This window comes from Caloenas nicobarica, chromosome 26 (assembly GCF_036013445.1).
Source record: "Caloenas nicobarica isolate bCalNic1 chromosome 26, bCalNic1.hap1, whole genome shotgun sequence".
In the NCBI taxonomy this organism is placed as follows: Eukaryota; Metazoa; Chordata; class Aves; order Columbiformes; family Columbidae; genus Caloenas; species Caloenas nicobarica.
In genome coordinates this window covers 3,733,912-3,756,320 of record NC_088270.1, presented here as the reverse complement: position 1 = coordinate 3,756,320, position 22,409 = coordinate 3,733,912, and positions in this window count along the sequence as shown.

The window sequence follows — 22,409 nt, the reverse complement described above, 5'->3', positions numbered from 1 at the left end:
AGAGTCAGGGCTCCCACCAGATATAAATTAGGTTTATTATCGGAGCCAACTCAACAGGATCACAGGGCAGAGTTCTCAGTTATGTGCAAAGGGTAAGGGGAAAACGGACTCCAGTGGCAGGGAAATGTTGTAGTAGGCACCTATTTCTTATGCTGTATCAATGCAAACAACTTCTTAAGGCTTTGATCCTGACTTCACTCCAAATTTCTACTCTTGTTCGGTCCAAAGAGACCCAAATCCACGCAAGGGTGGACCAAAGCATAGAGAGAACCTGCTACACCCTCTTGTTGTTTCGTTCTTTTATTCTTCTTTACCCCCACCCTGTCAGCACATAAATTACTTTTCCTTGACGGCTCCAGGCAAACACAGTTATATTTTCAGATCCGTCACGGTCTGATCCTCGTTCTCCCAGTATCGCTGTTGACTTTGGCCAACTGCTCCCATGGCTGTGTCTGCTCAACCCTCCTCCTCGGAACCCAGACCAGCTCCCATCACATCTTACAGAGACTAAAGTCTCAAAGTTGTGTCCCTGTAGAATTAACCCTCCGAAGACCAACGTAGCGCTTGGTGTCGGCTGCCAGAAGAGGGACCAACCCAGCTCTAGGTAGAGCAGCTCCCTGGGGGGTTTCCGCTCAGCTGGTTTTACTGGTATGAGCTGGGAGGCGGAGGAGCCCTCCCTGAGGCACGTCATGCGCTGACAAATGGATTTATCAAGATTAAATGTAGTCCTGATGGGAGCAGTGGGGAGACACAGGCATGAGGTTGTGGTTACCAGCCCCGCTCCCCCTCAGCTAACACCTGGTACTGGGCAGCCCAGCTTCTTCCACCCCAATCTGACTCATCCTCCCAGCTTTAGCCAAAGAAAACCCCCATCCCTTCAATCTCAGCATCCCCCAGAGAAGCCCCTCGGTGCCAGATGGTTCTGGCACATCTTTTATCTGGCTTTGGCCCAGCAGGCCACAAATTCCTGCTCCTTTGCAGCAGGGAGGGAACATCTTGCTCCGTGCCCCTCTGCTCAGGGGCAGCTCCCCGTGTCACACGGATCAGCCGGTTTGTTCCCTTGGAAATTTTGCCCAGCTGGGGTCTGGAGATGAGCCAGGGTCCGTCCGTGCGGCTGTGGGAAGGCGAGACGGGAAGACACGGTGAAGGCACGCTCGGGGCTTTGCTGTCTTCGTGGGAATTTGTCTCATTTTCCTTTTGGAGGGATATTTGAAATCACGTTTTTGGTTTTCTACAGATCATGCTGCGAGCTGATGGCCGTGTCCTTGCTGCCTCCTCACCAAAGGTACCAGCACATGCACCAAGACCTTCCCCTTGGCTTTTGCAGAAAATCAGTTTGTCCAGAACCACCTCAGAGGTGGGTTATGCTCCTCCCCGGTGAATCCTGGGCTCTCCAGCATCCTCTGTGGCTCAGCAGGATTTGCAGGGCTGATCCGATGGGTGAGTTCTGGCCTCCGCTCCACCTCTCTACAGCCATCGCTTCGCGATTGAACTCCCAGGGTGAATCCCTGGACGAGGGGGAGAGCTTCGTCACACGTCTGCTAATGGATGGATGCATGTTTACCTTGGCTTTCCCTGTCTCGTGGCTGCTGGAGAGTTATCTGAGTGATGAATTCATCCGCGCAGGGACCCCCGAATCGTGGGGGCAGAGGGGAAGCATCTATTATAGCGGCTTGGCATGAGGGAGGAGGAATAACAGAGACGGGCGGTGGTTGCACATCAAAGCTGGGCCTCCGCTTTCCTCCCCTATCTCCTAAATTTCATCTGGCCGTGGTGAAACTGCAGGCACAAGTGAGCGATCTGGCATGCCAGAGGCTTGTGTCTGCGGGGAAAAAAAAGGAAGGGGATTTCTTAATTCCAGCTATGCCGGGCTCTTTGGCATTGCGGCTTGGATCGCGTGCAATGCCCAGGCACAAGCATCCCCCGCTCCGTCCAGCCGTGGTTGCACATCTCACGTGGAGCCAGCAGCTCCCGGCTGCACATGTGGCGGTGTGGGACGGTTTTGGGGGCCTGCACAGATTTGAGGGCAGGATAGAGAAGAAACTGTAAAGGAGAAAAAACTGTAAAGCCTAGGTTCTTCTTCTTCTAAGCTTCCCAGGGCCTGCTGCTCTCTCAGGGCTTTGTTTTGCAGGGTCAACCGACCCACCACATATCAGGAGGTTCTCAGTGTGGGACCACGGGCTCTACATCCCCCGGCGAGGGGCTGGAAGGCACCAGCAGCTCAGAGGATGCTCAGTGATCTCTCTGATAGCTGAAGCCTAAATCCTCCTTAGCAGCAGCAGGATGGATTTGAGATGGTTTTGGCTCAGCAAATAGATACCATGGTCTTTGGAAAAGTGGGATGAGTCCAGGACGGGGACGCAGGGCCAAGCACTCATGGGTCATTAGGTCCCAATGGTGCACGTAGATATGTAGAGACATTTGCAAAGCGAACTGGACCCCTATTTCTGGGCAAGTGCTACATTGCTCGGAAAACAAGCCCCTTTTTTTGTATCTAAAGCCAAGGAACCCAAAACTATACCAGAGACAGTGTGTGGAACAGCCTCTTGCCTTGTTTTCTCCCAAGCTGCACGTCCCCAGGGCAGGTTATGACAGCGAGAGCTGTTGGAAAAAGCAAATCCTTCTATGGCCTCATCCCTTTGCAGTTACAAACCGCAGGGCTGCTGTCAGGAAGGTCAGCAGATCCACCTGGACCTGCTGGAGGCCATCAGGGTGGCACGGCAGGAGGAAAAAAAAAATTAAAAACACGTCCTCAAAGCGTTCTCCACGAAAGGAGACCTTTTGCCAGCATTGTGCAATGCTGACTTATTTTTTCTGTGAACTTTAGTCCCCCTTTAATCTGTGCCACAGTAACCTCCAGGGGAAAGAGCGTTGCTGATTCCCGATTTCAGCCGCTATCAAAACCCTGGAGCTCCGTCCCAGGCCATTGTTCTGTGTCCTGTCACCCGTGTTGTCCCCAGTGGTTCCCCGTCAGAGCCAACGCTCCAGCAAAGCGATCCCGCAGATGGCTTGTAAAATTAGCATCGTCCCCATCGCTTCTAGTCCCACAAAAAAGCCATGTTGAACTTGCAAATGTTTTTTGTTTGTTTGCTTGTTTTGGCAAGAGGAAAAAGGGCCAATGTGAAGTTTTGGGGAAACGGATCCTGTGTCCTTCGTCTGGCTTTGTGGCTCCGACTGGAAAAGCTGTTCCCCACTTCCTTCCCTTATCGGTTAATTAGGTGGGAAAGGCAGCTGGACGGCAAGAGGCACCGTCCATGTGTTAAGCATTATTGCTGGGTTATTAATAGCTGAACTCTTGGGCAATGTTTCCGGGCAACGCCAGCTCCAGGAATCGAGGATTTCAGGGGCACGTGTTTGCTCGCCCGGCTTTTTTGGGCTGGGGGGTGCGAGGTCGGCTCTCGGGAGGCTGTTTCTTCCAGCTGATGGCCAGCGACTCCATTCTCACGAGGTGTCAAGCACCAGAGCAGGCAGGGCTGGAAATTTTCCACCTTTTCGGAAAACCAGGAGCAGGAAGGGAGAAAGCAGAGGGCGTTCGCAAAGGCAAGGAGGGTGTCCATGTGTCGTCTGGATTACAGCCAGCCAGGAAGGTCCATCTCTCACCCTGGCCTTCCCAGGCCCCTTTTCTTTGGAAATTACAACGAGCTGCGTGTCGTAATCTCATCTGGCTCTTCCCTGGAAGGAGCCTTTGCCGTCCCACCCTCTCTCTGCCCTTCCCCACCCCAAACCGCTTCTTCCAGGGATATCTCCAGCCCCACCAGCTCTTCCAAGACCTCTCCAGATCATCTGTTTCACAGTCGCCTGTAGCTCAGGGTCCATCTCTGCTGGAGCCAGATGGTTTTTAGCAGCAGGGGATGTGATGCTGGGCATTGGGACTGAGGTGTTGTTGTGGGGTTTTTTTCCCCCCCTTAGTGTTTTTTTGGTCAGATTTATTAACCCCACAGGGTCTGGACATCTCCATGTGCTTGTGGGTGGCATTAAAACTGTTTGTGTTCAATTTGAAAGGCTTGGAAGGGACCAAGCCAGACAAGTGCTGCATTAAGGACAGTTCTGGATGTGGGTCCCTACTCGGAGAGCATCTTTGAGGGGCTAAAGTGGCTCCTGCCCTGTCTCCAAAGCTTGGAGACAAACCCACAATTTTTAAGCTTCTTTAAGGCATCTGCAGATGAGGAAAAGTCATCAAAGTGAAGCAAAACCCTTGTGTAAAGGCCCTTCCCAAACTTGCCCTCAGTTGGAGAAATCCTGATTCATATCACCGGTCTTGAATTCTAACAGGTGCCCTCGAAGAAACTGGAAGATCAATTTGATCAAATAAATCCACAAGGACTAAGGTTTCGTAGATTTTCTTATTCAAGTTCTGTATTTGTGTGTTAGATGTAAAACTGGCATGTCCATGTTCTGCAGGCTTGACCAGAAAAGTGGGAATTCAGCCTGGAGAAAACCAACAACACAAATAAAAGCAGAAAACAGAAGAGTCCTACAAACCCCGCTGTGTATATCTGAGTTAGTTGTTTTCTGGTTATTTTCAGGAGTCCCCCACGAAGCCTGTTGATAAGAGCACAGCAAGGAAGCGGAGAGGTGGGGAAGATCTGTGATATACCCAGGTGATGCTCGCACAAGATTCACGTTTGCCTGAAACCATCTCAGCCTCTTTGTACGTGGTGAGAGCACAAATTCCCCCTGAACGCATAGAGGACAGTGAGTTTTAGCATTTTCACATGCCATCTTTTGCATGTTGTCAAGAAGCAGGATATTAATTGGGGAATACATGTTTATTGGGGACTATATATGATTACGGGAGTTCAGGATGAGGTTTTTTCCCAGCTGTTGCTCTCACAAAATTGTTCCAGGCTCTGTCCCCTGCAGACCCCGTGTCTGCCTGCCCCTGCATTGCAGCCTGCGGTGGAGCAGAGCAGGGAACGACCGTGGGAGAGGAGCTGGAAAGAAAATAATCTGGCCTGTTTCTCTGCAAAAGTGCCAGGGGAAAGGGGCTGGGATGAAGGAGATTCGAGTTCTCATCCACATCCCCAGGCCAGGCCAGTGGGATTTGGGGAAATTAGAAGGACAGGATTTGTGCATGACAAAATATGTGAATTGCCAGACCCCTTTTTCTCTTTTTTTTTCTTTCAATGTACTTTTGAGGAATGTCCAAACATAGAAACTTTAGCCCAAAAGGAATTTTATCCAAAGAATTTATGAGCAACTTGAAAAGAGAAAGCAGTGAGAAGAAACTGAAAGCCAGATGTAACTACAGCTTTAGATGGCTTTTAGTTTGGTTTCAAATTTTGCAGGGGCTCTAACTGGGAACCTCAAGATTTTTGCAATGTCTGTAATTGGGTATTGAGGAAACAGTGAACTTTTAATCACTTATTCTATGGTCTTCTGCCCATCTCCAAAAGGGAGTATCTGACCATTTCATTAAACTCTTGTTTTCAGATGCTGGTATAAGGAAGAGAGTGGCAGGAATTGGCAGAAATGCTGTGAAATCCTGGACTCGGGAGGTACGAAACACCCCAAGCAGCGCAGAGACCCGCTCCTCCTCAAGGCACATCTGTGAGCACATCTCCAGAGAAAAAAAAACATTCAAAATAAACAGGTAAGCAGTGTCTCTTGTGTTATACTTCAATACCGACTCGTACTCTGGCGTGAACCAATCTGGAAAAATGAGGCTGAAGGATGCTCAAGGCACAGGATTTCCCCTCTGTAAATAAAGGCTCAGATCTTCTTAAACTGGTACCATTTTGAGAGGGTCGGTCCCAGTGGCTGCTGGAGAAATCAGTAAAATCAGGGCTTGGTGCTCTCCGGCGTGTTTAACTTCGCTCTGTGTTTTGCCAGAGACTGTTATGAAGAAATAAGGCTCTGCCTTTTTATCATTCCTCTGAGCGTCTGTCTGATGTCATTCTGTCTGGCAACCGAGCGATCAAAAGAAACTCCCCAGGGAGAAATTTCTCAAACCAACAGCCAGCGAGGAAAAAAATAATACCCCATTAAATATAATAAAATGCAAAAACCACAGTGTCTCCCTGATAAATGAAAAGGCAGCTTAAGCGAGACTCTGGACACAGAAATTTGCATCCTGCCTTTCACCAAGGGCCATATTGTGCAAAGGTGTCGCCTGCCCTGCGCTTACCTGGGTGATTATCCTTATTTCAGGTTATTATCCTTATTTCAGAGCCTGAGACCACGAAGATCTCCCAGCACATACATTTTGGGCAACAGCACTCGCTGCCATCCCTTATATCTGTGCAAAGCATCCGTGTGTCACACCGGGACCTGCACATCAAGCAGGTTTAGCCCAGAAGGTTTTTAAACGAGGGGGTTTTTTTGCCCTTGTATAAGGCATATGTATACCTGCAAAGCAAATTCTGGCTCTGCTCCTCTATATTCATTATTTCATGCAGGTTGCAGGGGTGACCAACACCCCGTTCCCAACGCCTGCAAGCCCCTGGGATGTGTGTAGGCTTCTCATTTTGGCAGCTCCAATTTTTCTTTGATTTGTGCGGCGCTGGCAGAGTCCTACAAGACCTACTCACCAAAATGGGTCAGACCGAAGGAATTTAATGCAGCCTGATGCAAAATTTCATCCCTCCCCAGTTTGGGGAAAGAGTCCTCTAAATGTTGAAGTGCTTCGCGGCCACGTTTCTGAAAGGAAAACGACCAAATGGTGATTCTGGATTTGGAAAACAAAAGAGAGGAGGGCTGGTTTTTAATCTGTCCGAGCAGAGCGTTTGAAGAGGAGCTGTCGTGGAAGGGGAGCGTACGCGCTGATGAAAAGCCGCCCATTTGAGCTGGATCCCATCTGAATTCTCTTGGACCTGCCGCTCGCACATCTGTAGCTGCGGATCCTCCTTTCCAAGCTGCTTCTCCTCGGGGCGCTTCAGAGGTCATTCCACTTTTTAAGCTTCGTTCCCTTCTCGCCTTGCAAACCTTTTCTTCCCTCCTGCTGGGAGGTTTTGGGCCCTTCAGCAGAGCCCCTCTCCTCCTTTTCCCTGACGAAACCACCTGCTCTTTGCTCAGCTTTGCTGAGAAACTTCCCACGAGCAGCTGTAAAAACCAGGTACATTTTCATTGTAAGGAGAGTGGAGCTGGCTCTTGCCGACAGCCTGAGGCTGGGGGGAGCATCCCGCAGCCCCAAAATGAGGCGTCAGTGGTTTCTTTGCGGTTTCGCAGGGTCGCTGCTGCAAAGCTGAGATGAAATCCAGTGCAAAAAGCTTCCCAGGGAGAGCAAAGCTGGGAGCGGGGCATCAAAAAGTACCTCCAGCTCAAGAAGCATTAGTGAAATACGGGAGGTTTGTACCAAAAACATCCCGTCTGCCTGCAGGGTCTCAGCCCCGCTGCGGGGCTGTCACGCTGGGGAAATCCCTGGGAAATTTGTCTTTTTTTCCTGCTGCTTGAGGCCAGTTTCCTTCCCTGCAGATCGCGATAAAAACAGCAACTTGCCAGCCAGAAACTAACTGTCCCTCCAGGTCTTTAAGCCATTTCATGGTGCAGGGGTCATTGCTTCACACCTTCGGTGCATCCCCTGCCACCAGCTATTTCCTTTGTGGGGAAACTGAGGCACAGACCTGCCCTGTTCTTTTAAAGAAGATGACCTCAAGAATTCTGCAGGATCTGGAGAGATGGGGCAAACACCCTAATGTGCCAGACAGGGATTTTGCAGCATTTACATGGCCAAGGTCAGGGCAGAAGTGAGACTTGGCTGCAATAGGAGCAATTAAGAGGTAAATTTAGTTCAAGCTAAGCCAGTACATGCATTATATGTTTGGTGTGGGAACAGTGTGGATAAATGACAATTTTGACGCACTTCCGCTCTGTTTCTATTTGCTTGTCGCTGCCTCAGTTTCCCCTCGAATGGAGATTCTCTCTGTCTCTTTCTCCTCTGTAAAATCCTCCACAAATCTCCATCCCCAGCCCTCTTAGGTGTGACCCGAGCCCCCCAGTCAAACCCTTTTGGGTCTCTCAAAAAGGGGCTCGTATCTCTCCCACTTGGCCGGGGGAGCCGCAAGGTTTTTCAATCATCCGCTAATGATAGGAAAGCAACTTTTTATTCCGTTTTTTTTTTTTTCCCCTCCCTGATCTTGGCAGGAAAGGTGGAATGCGGCTCGTGCGAGGAGCAGCCACCTTTCAGGCCAACAGCTGCTTTGGGGGATGGGTTAGATAAATGTGCAGGATTTCCAATCGGCCCCACACATCCCGGCCAGGAGGCTCCACCGGAGCGTGGGTGCGGGAGAAGAGTCGACTCTGATAACGCTGTGTCCATCTGGGATGATCCCGGCTCGCGGATCCACCGCGAAGGCACCTCTTGGCAGCTCAGGAGATGGCAGAGAGAAAACCGGCTCAGCTTTGCTTAGGAAAGAGCAAGAACACAGAAAGATCTCCTCCAAAAGACATCTTTGGCGGTTTTTGGATGGAACCAACCCAGCTTTGAAGCGCTTGCAGGCAAAGCGAGGGCGAGGTGTGTTGGTTTTTAGCGAAAGGAGCAAGCTCAGGAATTAATTTTCCAGGTGTTTTCCCATCAACCTGTTGCTCTCACCTACTTTCCATGGTGGCGATGGGACACCCAGGCAGCAAAGGGGCATCACCAAGAGGAGATGCAACCCTGTGGAGGAGGATTCGAAGCCATCAGCTGGAGAAGAGCCGTGTCTCAGGACAGACAGACGGACTCTGCCCCTCACCTGGAAGCCAGGACCATCTCCAAGCGACTTTCCAGCCACAAAATGCGTCACCGACGCTCTGTGTTATCACTTAGGGGATGGACAACCTCACGCAGCAAGGGGAGAGCTCGTGGGCAGTTTGGATTTCTTCTTCCTCTCCCCCTCGCCTCTTTTCCTTGTTTCCCACCAACCCTCCCGACTTCACGTGGGAAAGGACAAAGCCGCGGGGAAACGCGCTGGGCTGAATTTCCATCGGACACGGCCCAGGAAGGGCCAGGCACGCTGCGATCCTCCACTCTCCAAAATCAAAGCATGGCAAAAGCTATCTCTCCTTTTCCCCCGCTTGCCAAGGGCTAGAAATCTTAAGATCCAAAGCGTATCATTCCAGTGGGAGATTTATACTGGGGGAAGGGGCAGAATTGGTTATTTGATGATTACGTTGGTTTTTTTTTTTTAAAAAAGTCCTAAATATCTCCCTTCCCTCCTTCACTGCACAGCACAAATCCCCTTCCCAACACATGCACGAGAGCAGAGCTGAACCGTTCGCACAGAAAACAGGTGATAAATCACGGGGCGATTGATTCAAACCGTTCCAGGGAATGGGAAACACATGGACGGTCTTTCTAATTAACTGTTTGATATGGCTGCGGTGAGTTTGGGTGTAGTTTCCAATGTTTTGCATTTGGCTTGTCCCAGCTCTCTCCATGGTAACCGCAGTTTACCGGAAAGTGAGAAAATCCTGCGTTCGAGAGAGCCCAAGTGACTTGGTGCAGTTCAGCTCGACCACAATAAAAAAAGAAAAACAACAGAAAAAAAGTAAATACGGTGTTTCCTCTGCAGGAACGTTCTCTTCTCTTTCTCTTTCCAGCTGAGAAAACAAAACTAAACAAAAGGTTCTTCTGCTTGATCTGTAAATCGCCACTTTCTCCGGGGTTACCTGTGTCTCCTCCGAGACACACGCTGAGGTTTGTGGGTCTGGTGGCACCTTGGACCAAGGTTTCAACTCCTGGCTCTGGGGTGGCAGCGTGAATCGCACACGTTTCGCCCTGATTTGTGCTGTCAAAGTAACCAAACCTTTTAATTTATAGTTAATTCACGGCGATTCTTCAACTCAAGAAACCCTGAGGGCGCCAAACGCTCCAAGAGGCGGCTGCATGTTTTTGGAAGAGGAGCAAACCCTTTGTTGACCCCCAACAGCACCGGAATCGGGATCTGCAGGAGTCAGAGGTAACTGGGTGCTGCCAAAAGTGGCTCGGAAATAACAGGGCGATGGGGACGGGTGGGCTGGGGAGCACAGAGATGTCCCAGGGTCACCCTGGTCACTCTGGACGGGGTTGACAAGATGCCCTGGGGACACTCACCCCAAACCTGTTCAACCCCAGCACATCCTGCTGACATTTCCAGAGCAGCCAACGCATTAAAATGTAATTTAAAAAGGAATAAAGGTTTAATCCAGCTGTGTTTGCAAACAGTCTTTTTCCCATATCCCACTTTTGGCATTGCACCTCGCTCTGTAACACGGGCACAGCTGCTGTGGCCAGTGAGCGGAGCCTGACGTAGGCAAACAAAGTTGGGATGTTAATATTTTTCTTTATTGGCTTTTTTTTCCCTCTCCCCCCCCCCATTTCACCCTTTTTGCGCCACGACTCCCTGAGGCCCTCATGGAACATCTGGCCAAACCGCTTCTGGTTCAGTTTATTGGCAGATAATTTATTTGCGGATCGGCAGGGAAAAGCGACCCAAGCATTTACTGGAGGTATATCAGGTGACCCTTTGGTGATGCTGCTTTGAACATGGGTTCGTTGGGTTTTGGGGGCCTGATCCAGACCCAAGGAAGTCAAAGGAAAATCTCCCCTTCAAGACCCAGGGCTGTTAGATCTTGGTCCAAAAACACTGGGGGAAATTAGTCAAATAAATGCTCTGTGAATATTATTACATATTATTCATTCTCTGGGAATATTTGAAAGTATTATTCACTCCTTGTGCTTATTATTAGAGCAGCTCCTACTCAAAGAAGGAAATTAAATTGTAAAAACCAGTGTTTCTTTCTATCCTTTTATCTATTATGCTCTTTTTTTTCCCCACCATCCCTGTCTTCCAACCTTTATTTTCGGCAGCCTGCAAGCTCAGGATAAGGCAGAAACCCCCAAATCCCAGCACACCAGAATTATTTTCTGGATCTGTGTTTTTCCAGCACCTATCGCTGCCTGTCGTCCTCCCCGCTGCTTATTCGTGTTGGAGCTGTGAGCTCAACTCGTTGCATCTCAAAGGTGTCAACAGCCGAATACTCCCTTGTCAGCAGACTCTTCGAAATTCTCTTAAGGCTTTCCAATGGCCGTGGATCCTGTTCAAATTCCGTTCCCCATCTTTGGCTAAAATTATCCAGCTTTCAAAAATATAAATGATTTTTTTAATATTTTTTTTTCCTTGCACAATCAAAAAGCGTGGGCTTATTTTTTCTTTGAATCAAAACGCAGAGGCGTTTTCCAAGGAGGCATTTTGGGAAAAAAAAAAGAAAAAAAATAATGAAAAATTTGCAAATTTCGCAGCCAAAAGCAACTGACCCTTTTTTCCCCCCCAAGGGAAGAGTTTCATTTACTTCTGGCACTGCCACACATACCGGTGGTCAACCCCATTGTACACATGGCTAATCATGGTGTAATAAATGAAACAGAATTCTTTGCGTGGGCTTTGGATGGAAATCGGGGACAGAAATGGGGACACCCCTCTCCTCCCAGGGGCTCTTTGAGGTCTCTTAAGGCCCTGCAGGAGCACACAGATGGATTTTAATCCACCTCGGGTGATTTTTAGCGGAGGGTGCGAAGGACTTTGGCTGGTGCCCGCGGGATGTGGGAGGACCACAGGAGCTGCCCATCTTTTTGGACGACGGATCTCATGGCTCCGGGTCTCCCGGGGGAATTTTCAGCTGTAGTGAGATCAGCTTTTCCTGCTTATGAGCAAATCCAAACAATTAAATTTTTAAAAAATACAGAAATCCAAGCCAAGAACGAAATCACCGTGTGCTTTCGTAGCTTGGTAGGGCTTTGGGATGGGTTTCAGCCCTTCAGCCTTTGCCTTTTACTTTCGCCCGGGGAGGAACCGGTGGGACAGCGCAATGAAGAGGCTGTTTACAGGAACAAACCTTTTCCTCCAACATCTCCCCTTCCTGACAGATCTGTGTTTGGAAAGAGAATGAGCTCTCAGTGGTGGCGGATGTTGATTTCTGCACTTTCTTTGGACTCGCTGGTTTAACTGGCCGCATTAAGGACTTATTTACAGTGAAACACTTGGGAACTGAAAAGGAAGAACCTCCTTTAGTCCGGAGGGGCCACAAGCTGCTGCTTCCCGCTCTGACACTGACTTACTGTGTGCCCTTGGTCATGTCATCTCACCCCCCCGTGTCTCCTCCGCAAAAGATGCTCAGGGAGACGCTGCCATTCCCAGCCCAGCAGCGCCACAGAAAGCCGAGGATCAATGTTTTTAAAGACAGTGGCCGCAATGATGTTTTCTTCACAGGGTCTTTCTTGCGTTCCTGCGTTTCTAAACCTTTAGCCCTTTGAATTTCTTGGGAAAGCATCTGGTTTCCAGCTCCGGGTCTCTCCAGTCTGTCATTTTACACAAATATACAAACATCTCTCTTTTTGGATGATGGATTAAGGCTGCACTTCGGCTCGGATCACACAACCCAGCCTGGGAAGAGGGGCTTTGATGTCGTGAAAATTTCACATTCCCTTCCTGCCAGCAGAACAGTGCGCGGGACAGACGTACATGCTGGGAAACACAGATCCCGGTTCATTGACGCTGCTCCGGCGTCATCGTTAGACATTATACAATTAATTTATCTGAGGGGCATCATTGCCCTCCGCTTCCTCTGCAATAAGAGCTGGATCTCAGGTGGGTTTACACATCCTGTGGAGGACGAGCTCCTGGATTTGAGGGAGCCACGACCACAGACCCCATGCGTAAATCCCTATAATATTATTGTATATGTCCACTCTGTGCTCCCATCACCTCCCTCATACCTGTTCCACATTTTGTCTCCCAAAATAAGCATGAGCACTGTCGCACTGGCTCCCAGGACCTTTCCAGGCTCCACTTGGAAAAAAATAAGCAAATACTGCGATGATTTTCTGCTGATTTACTACTGCGAGCCATAAATCAGCACTTGTCAGAGGCTTGAGTTACGTGCCTGTGCCGGAGATTGATGGAGCCAGTTGCCAGGAGGAATTACCAAGCAGCAGATCTGAGTCTGAAATCATCAGTTTAGGCCTCGGAGTGAGCTGAAATATTGAGGTGATTTATACAGGAGGAAACGGCTTCATGTCCTTTTCCACTGGGGTCCTGAATCCTGCAGAATCTCTTGGTTTTCATCTTGTGCTCGGGAAGGACACCACCGATTTAAAGAATTTAGGCTCTGAATTCCCCAAAGTAGAGCTGAGTTGATTAGGAAAAGGACATCCCGTGTCGCATACATGGAAATAGTGAGTTAATAAATGAGTGAGTTAATAAATAAGGTGCCAGCAGATGGTGCTCAATAATTTGCAGCATCCTCTCAGGGATGAAGCGGTCCATCCCCTGCAAAAGGCTGTGCAGAAAGAGCATTAAAAAAAATAATAATAATAAAAGTACCACTGCAAATAGAGCAAGCTGAGGCACAGTTTATTGTGTCGTGGTAACTTTATTTCAAACACATTGTGGCATTAATGAAGGAAGCAGCTTTTTATTGCAGTCGGGCACAAGCACCTCGGACCCTGATCTTGCTGCTTGTTTGCATCCCCGGAGTTTTGTTTATTGAGAAAATACACAGGGTGGGGGAAATAACGTGAAAAAAGACATTGCAATTCTCAGTACCCCAGGAAGATAAAACTCACCATATAATTTGCTTTATCTGCCTCGGATGTTCCACTGGAATCACTAAACCTCAAGCGAGCGTCTCACAACTCTCAGGTGTTGCAGGAACAGACTGTTATTAATAAATCCTTCTCCTTTAAACTGAAACCTGGGGATAGGGCAGCCGGGGACACCCCGGGGATATCCCGTCCCCCCCGGAGGGACCAGCGTCCCCACGGGCAGCAGGTGCAGGGATGGAGGCAGGAAACGCTTTAATAGGGCTTAGGAAAAGCTGAGGTTTCTGGCAGGTTCCTGAGCCATTTGGTTTGGCCGGATAAATTGTGGGATCCAAGTCAAACATGAAACCGGAGCAATAGGGCCAAAGGCAGAGCTGGCAGCGGGCTGGAGCTCAGTTTTTTAATCTGTGCAAGCACATCCCAGCCAGATCTTTCGAAGGGAGAAAGGTGAGGAAGGGAGAAACAAAAGAAATGGGAGCCTGGTGAAATGACGAGGGAAATAACCCCTAAAGGAAGAAGGATAGAGCGGCAAAGGAGCAGAGACCGCTCGTGTCTGATTATTCTTGGTTTTGCTCGAGATGCGATCCTGCTTTTCAAGATCGGGACCGTGCACTGGCTTGACCTCGGGCGTTTTACGGCCGTGTGGTTTGGATTAGCTGACTCATTGTTTATGGCAGGGTTTCACCGCCTGAGATGCACAAAAACAATCGGCCGTGCTGGGCACGGAGGGAGATCTTGTCTGCAAACATCCATGTGCTGTGAGATAGGCAGGAAAGCAGGGTTTTCCTGGGAGTTTTGGAGAAACCGGTGATTTTTCATACATGTTTTCTTCTGTGCTGCAGGTAGCCCCCAGGACCGAGGGGATAAGCAGATTTCCAGCATCGGAAACCTTATCTCCGTCCTCCCAACTTTTGTTTTTGCTAACCAGTCGTCCAGACGTGCCGGGGATAGAAGTCAGATGTGGCTCGAATAGATGTGAGGAATTCAAGCGGGGGAAAACCACACCGGGTGGACGAAGCAGGAATTTGAGCAGAAAGCCGCTCCGCACCCACGCTGCCTCCTTCTTCTCCTGGTTATCTACTGAAAACCCCATCCTTTGATCAGATTCCCCCCAAACTCAGCGGTGGGTGCCCTGGGGTTCTCATCAACCTCAGCAAATCAGGTTTTCTTCTTTCGGAGGCCGAGCAAAGCATCAAGTTGTACTTCTCAGTGGTGCCATCACCTCCACACATGACCAGATGCAATGGGAGGTGCCAGCTGCCCATTCCTCACCTGCCACGAGGTTATTTGAGGCTTATTTCTCCCAGAATATGTGATCACAGCCACGGCTGAGGACTGGGGAGGCGTTCAGGTCTGCATCCAGATGTTCACAGGATCTGTGGGTGTTTAGATTCCTTCCGGACCCAACCCCGTCCCTGTTAAACCTCGCGGGAGGTTCCCGTTGAGTTTGCCGTGCTCCTGGCTTGCAAAACGCCTCCAGATTCAACAAACGCAGCTGCTGTCACCGCTTACCCTGAAACCTGCTGGCACCAGGGAGGCTGTCACCCCCAAAACACCGCTGTACCCCATGCAAGGACCTCTTCTAATATCTGCTCGCCTGTGAACACGCGGCAGCAAATCCGAGCATCTCTGGGGAATGAACACTGACATTTAGGGTGTCATTTGGCATGTTGCAGGTTTGGCTTTCAGGTGGGACTTCAGGAGCGATTTCTCCTGGTTCTGGCTGTAGAAAAAGAGGCATCTCTCTGTCCTTGTTGCCGTCTCTTGCACGCTGAGCTCCTTCATTACCTCCTGTCAGGTTCTGCTATTGAATGTTGTTGCTTAGCAGCTCCTCAATGCAAGGTGTGCTGGACTTGAAGCAAAACACACAATGTAAAAAAGCACAAGTGAAAGACTTGTAGGTCACCTTTACATTCTTGACCTCTCCATCGTCTCTCCGAGTTGCTATATGTCGCCTGGTGCTCCTGGCAGACAATACCCCATTGATCGCCCCGAGGAGCCGATGCCAACGGAGAGGGTCGCACTGCCACCGGGCCCCGACCCGCCCTTGGAAATGCCTCGCACAATGCACAGATTGTGTACGTCGGCGCATCGTGGCACCCATACGACGTCGCTGATGCTCAGACGCACAAAAAGGGTCTTATGGTGGCGGGGTACAGGCGTTCCTTTCTCAGGGCGATGGACGTCATTGGTTTGGTCGCTTTTCTTGCTGGAAACAAAATGCCCTTTAAAAATAAAGCAGTAAGAGCTGGACTGGCCATGCTTTCGGTCCCCCCCCTTTTCTGTAGGGTGCCCTGCCCGTGCCGGTAACCCCAAGGAGAAGAGAATTAGCACTTCCTATTTCTAATGCGCAAGTCGGGAGCAAGAACCCAGCCGGCCGGCACCCAGACCGTGCCGAAATCCCTCCTGCTTTTCTCCAGCAGCCCCAGTTGGGTTTGGTCCAAGCCCTTTTCTCTGGAGAGTTGCCGGCATCGGTTGCACTGGGATCACCCCCAAATCTCCATCCAGGTGGTAAAATCTGCAAGACCGTAAAAAAACCCACAAAAAACAGAGCTTGTAAAAGGCTGGGTGAAATGCTGAGGAAAATTTAAATAACAACATGAACCATGAAACATGGGCAAGGACTCCGAGGACCTGGTCTCCATCACCCAGCTCCGTCCTCAGGGTCGTGCAGAGATTTCGTTCCGCTCAGCACTGGGTCATTGTTTGGTTGCGCTTTATTTTGATCGTTAATACCACATTATTTTTAAAGAAGCCTCTTTCCAAAACAGGGCCTGTAGAATCTTCAAGCGATGTCCCCTCTCCCCTGCCCCTTCTTCCCCGAGTAAATATTTTTAGCTCTCATAAACACAAGCCATTAAGCGCTCGAGAGTGAAAAGCAAAGCTCTGGGGAGGCACCGCCACAGGGGCGACCCGCGTTCCTCTCCATCCAGAGACGCTTAAAGCACAACCAAAAATGACACCTTTATTTTAGCACCTCAGTCCAACTCCGTGGCAGGAGTTTGGGACCCACCAGATGCTCGATGCAACCCCGGCTTCCCTCCTTCAACCCGGTGAGGTTCTGTCTGTCGGTTTAGACAGCAGAAAGGGGACAATAAATAAAGATTTATAAATTCCGCAGTTTGAAACCCCAGCGGAGATCTTTGATTCAGCCTCCCCCCTCTCCATCAGCTTCCCCGCTGTCACTGCCCAAAATCCATCCCACCCCAGCTTTGATCGCAGATCTCTGCTGTCTTCACCAAATTTCCCTAAAACTGGTGGAAGACTCGCCCCCTTCTTTTTTTTCCCTAGTCAAGATGTTGACATTTGGGGAAACCCGAGCAGCCACAGCATTTCTCTGCGCTTCGCTGCCCTGGTTTTATACAGATTGCACAAGGGACCGCGAAGGAGATAAACACGTTGCCCGGGAGGATTATTCGGAGCAGATCGGCCAGAAACGCCGTCCCGTTCCCAGGTCCCACCATTCGACCCACGTTGTGCAACGATGGGAGGGCTGGGGTTGCGCTGATGAGTGCAAGATGTCCCCAGGAGCGGGGACATCCAGAAAAGGCTGGAGGAAGCCACCGAGTGCCAGGAAAAGCCTTTGATGAGAGCAGATATGACGTTGGATTGGATGCAAGGGTCCTTTGAAGGAGCAAAGGGCCCAAAGGACGTGGCTTTGGGACAGAAAGTGTCTTTTTCTGGATGGCGGGGGCTGTTTAATCTGTCGGGCTCCCATCTGTGGGACTCGGGGTGGCCTCGCAGAGCTGGGCTTAGCAGGGCAAGGTCTAAAGGCACAAGCTGGGGAAGGGGCTTAGTGGCACGGCTTAAATGAAGGGAGATGAGAGCTGGGCTCACGTCCAAGGTCTCGGGCAAGGCGTAACTCTCTGTTTCCCAAGCTACCCAAGCCTCCTGGGTTTGCAGCTTTGCAGCCGCCTGGGATCGGCTTCCCAGCCTGGATTCCCAGCGGCAGAAACAGAAAGCTGCCCAAAAAGGTCCAAATCCCATCTGCCGAGCGGCCCCTTTCTCAGGCTGTTTGTTATATTTGGATTTCTGAAGAAAGCAGGTCATGTTTCCTGGGCATTTATAGGGTTTGTTGGCATGTGATTTGCACAATTTGGGATAAGGCGCATTTGTTGTGCTCCCCTAATCCCTAAGCAGTTGCTGAAAGCTCAGGAGCGTCCCAATTTGTGGTTGCACGTCCAGAGGGTCGCTATGAATATTTCTTTCCCTCCTGCTTCTCTCCCACACCCTCATTTTCACCTTTTTAGGGTGACAGTGGCATCTAGGAGGATTTAGGGACAGGTTTGCTGTCCTGAAACAGGGCGATGCGGGGGGAAGAGAAGCCAGATCACTCTGAGTCATCGCCAAACCGCACGCATCCATTTTCCTGTCAAACGGGCTTTAAACAAGCCTGATATGAATAAACATGGAAGCGCAGATCGCAGACACTCCCAGCTAACCCGTTTAATCCCAGCAGATGTTCGTGCTTAGCCGGCAGGGATGTGCCAAGAGGTTAAAAAGGAAAAGGTTTCAATCCGCAGCGGGCAAGGAAGGGAAGGTGAAGGATGCAGGAGGCAGCGCTGCAGCCTGGAGCATCCCCGAAAAAGAAGAGTGTAGGAAAGAAGCCACAATCCTGAAATAATATTATCTTAGCGGATGGTTTCATTGCGGCCGTCGGCTTCCTCGAGAAGCGCTTCTTAATCTGGAAAAAAGAGGGAAGTTTTTAATTATCGGCTCCCAAGAGTTCAGAGATGAGAGATCAAGGGGGAAAATCACACAAATGCACTGCTCCGGGAAGGAAAAATATGGGATATCTCATCAGCGAGATGTGAAAATGCCTTAGAAATAAGTGCTGCATCCAGATGTGGACTCGGGGAGCCCAAACTCGCGACAGATGTGGGCTGTGAGCAGCTGCCCGCGTTGCTTTAGCAAAGAAAATCCAGCAGAAAGCGGAGAAAGGAGCATCTCCCCACCTGTGACGGCCCCGCTCCTCCCGGTTCCTCATTTTGCCGCATTCTTTGCCTTGTTTTTCACAATATTTTGAGCCAACCACAAATATTTCTCCTCAGAGAAGCACAGTATCTTTGTATATATAACATAAAGCAACGGTGTTTCCACAGGCACAACCAGGACCTGGTTGGGAAGATTTGGAGCGTCAGGACTGCGGGAGTTTCAGCGTCTCGGGGTGCACCAAAACCAGATTTTTTTTTCCATTTAGGAAAAATAAAGTGATTTTTTTTTTTTGTACAGGAGGATCTACTTTTTTTTTAGGAGGCACCCGCAGAAATTGAAGATAATCCCGGGAAAAGAGGTAAAGCAACAGGCTAAAGGCTCAAGAGAGGGGTTCCACCTTAACACAGCAAACATTGGCACTGGAACATCTCATCGCTGCTGTGGAAAGGATTTATCCCCCCAAAATTTGGACTCATTACCCAGAGTAAGGGGAATTTAGGGCCTTTTCCCAGGGCTTGAATTGCATCCTCCATCTGTCCCACCGTGTCCTTTGGTTTATTGGCATTTTCAGCCCCTACGCTCCGCGCCACGAGATGTTGTCGGGTTTTTTTTCATCTCCTTCCCGCTCTGGTTTTATCAGTTATTGATTTATTTGAGTTTCTCACTTTCCTCGTTCCTTTTGTCATTCCGTTTGCTCCATCCCCAAGGCTGCTGAAACGAGGCACCGCAAAAGAAAACACAGGACAAATAATTTTTTATTTGCACATTCTCCGGGACAAGCCAAGAAACAGTCTCTGGGGACAGGGTGGGATTTGCCTCTGTTTGTTTCTTCAGAGGCGATATTAAAAAGGCAAAAATGTGCAAAGGCGGGTGGAAGAATTAACCCTTGCTGGAAATAAAGTAAAATACCTAACGCCTTTCTAATTGCATCTGCATCAGGGATGGGAGGAAGGATGGATGGATGGGTGGATGGATGGATGGGTGGATGGGTGGGTGGAATGAATTGTGCAGAATCATTTATACTGGAGATGGATTTTTTTTTTAAATAGGAGCTTAAACGCTTTAAAATCATGTGCTTCACGTTTTCTTGAGGATATCAGATCCTCGTTGTTGAGGAGATGGGCCTAAGAACTGCAAGGAGGATCCGTGTCCTCTTTTTGCTTCCCATTCTCCTCCTCAGAAGCAGAAAAAAATAAGTTTAAAAGGGAAGGAGCCAAAGATTTCCTTTTTCAAAAAGACACACATTTCAAACAGTTTTATGCAAAAAAAACTGTGGCGGAAAAGCCAAAAAACCCAGGATTCAGGTGGGGTAACAGCTGCTTTGCATTAGCAAATATCTCTCGAGATTTCCCTTGTTTTTCTTCTTTCTCCTTGTTTCCTTTTCTCTCTGCTCGCTCCTTTTTCTCCTGCCTTTGGGATTTAAAAAAAAAATCAAATAAAAATAAAAGGCAGCCCAGGTTCTCCTTGTCTTTCAGTGCCCGTTCTCCTCCGTGTTTGTTTTTCCGCCCAATATCTCCTCATCTCCAAAGTAAGTGCTGGAGCCGGGGTCAATGGGCACCTGGGGAATCCTGCGATCGAGGCAGCGCTGATCCTGTGCAACCCCTGAAACCCAGCTTTTTGCCTCCCCTTAAATACCAGACGTACCTAAAGATGGATGAAGACATGGCCTTTAGTCTCCCTAATTTCACTTAACATCTAGTGTGGGGATATTGGTTTGTTTTTTTTTTCCCCAAACTCCCTGTGAATTTTTTAAGATGCCCAGATAGGCCAGGCTTAAGTAGACTCAGTCCACTCATCTTAGGCTGCGCTTTCCCCTCCATCCCTTGTCCAGATGTCCTTCCCCTACATCTCATGCCTGTGTTTTTGTAGCGTACGGGGCTCTTTCTGGCCAACACATGTCGTTAAGAACGCAGCGAGCCTTAATTAGCGCTGTCACGACGATGGGGTCCTCACGGTGACCGTAATTTTGGGAATGTGTTGTTCTGCTATCCAGAGCCTGGGCTCTTTCTTTGAAATATCCAGAGCCGGCGCACTTTGAAAATATTCCATACGCTATAGAGCTGCAGAAAAGACCAAAGCGGTATATTAGCAAGGAAAACAAAAACCAAAAAACAACGGTTCTGTGACGTGTGATCCTAAATAAAAAATATTTAGGATATTTTTCTCAGCTCCCCGCACCCCAAAGGCTTCGATTCAGGCTCGGTGTAAACTTCCAGCATGCCTGTGAAGTTGCTTCGCTTGCAGGGAGATGCCGAAGTGCCTGCTCAGAATTAAGAACGTGCTTAAAGGCTGGGAAAAATGTGCAGTATTTAAGCATTAATAGCAATTAAGCACGAAAACGTGGCCCTGGGTGGCTCAGGACAGAGGGTATTTGGGGCTTTGCCCAACGCTTCAACCACCTGAAAGTGTCTCAGATGCTCCGTCGAATGCCCGCGGTCTCTATTTTTAATTTGGAGGCAAAAAGCAGCTGTTGCTGCAAATAATTACCCTTGCGCCTGCATTACGTACAGTGTTGTTCCTTCCATGACTCCAAAACATTTTTCCTTGAGGGCTTATATTTCCAGAGCTGCCAATCCAACACCTCTCACCGGCGCTAAATTCATTTACAAGAGGGAGTGGAGGGGAAAAAGCTTTAAAAAATAAATAATCACGCCACATTAAATAACCATTTGGGAGACCATCCGCCTCCCAGGCTTGCTTGGCTGAACTTGATATTAATTAGGATAAATCCAAACGTGGCACCTTCCCCAGGAGTCGCCTGGAAAGCTCTCACCGCTCGCCCCATGGCTGCGATTTCCAAGAGTTTTTACCTAGTTAAGGATTATAATTTTTAACAGCTGCCTGATTTACTCAGCTCATTCCCTCGGAGACGCCGACACGGTCCTGGGCCGACCAACAGCGTCTTGCTCTCCTCCTGCCGTCGCTTCTTCGAGGATTTTGCATTTATAGGAGCGAAAGTATGTGATGGAGACCTCCAGAAAGATAAAATATTGCTCGTGCCGCAAGGAGGTGGGAGCCATAAATACATGAGGTCTGCTTGCCAGATTAGTTGGCCGGACAAATTTGGCACTGGTATAATTAGGAAAAAAAAAAAAAATAAAAACCAGCAGAAATGCTTGTGGGAACGTGTCAGTTTGCTGGCTGGGGAGGATGATGGGGGGATGTTTAGTCTGGTGCGAGGAGCCAGCGCAGGTCCCCATCACCGGGGGCTCCATCGCCCCGGCCGGTCCCCTGGCACTGAGATGCTGGAACTCGTCTCTATCGGGAAAAATGGGGGGAAAAAAAAAGCACTTTCTGTGTGGAGAGCGGGTTTTTCCAGCCAGATTCGGGAAGGGCCGGCTGCATCCAGCACAGCCCATCCTCAGCGCCGGGAGAGGTGATGGAGAAAGGGGCCGGGTCTCCCATCCCCGCTGCACATCAGAGTTTGATTTTGCATCCACATCAGAGTTTGATTTTGCATCCCCGTCCTCACGTGAACGTCCCCGTGTTCCCCCGTGCACGGCCCAGCCCTTCGCCGAATATTCCCCCATCCCCGGGAGAGGTTTTGTGCGAGACGTGTGTTATCAGTTAGGTACATTGGGTCAACCTATGTCTGGTTTTGTTTTTGTCTCCTGGCAAAACCCGATAATAACAATAATAATAAATAATAATAATAACAATAATGATGGCAAGGCAGCATCCCAGCCCAGGGAGACGCAGCCGCATCGAAGCGCCCTGGACCAGAAAAACATGAGCACAAACCTCCATGTTTTCTCTCCTTGACATTGCACTTCAGATAACCCCCTTTTTTTTTGTATTTCCTTTTTAATTTTCTATCAAGCTTCTTGAGTTTCAGCTGTCATTTTTACAGCTTAAGATACAAAAAAGGTGTATTGGGTCAGAGCGGAAGTTTGTCTAATCCAGCATCTTTCTCCAACGGTGACCCAAAGCAGATGCCTGGAGAAATGCACAAAAAAGGGGCAAAGAAAGTGGATGG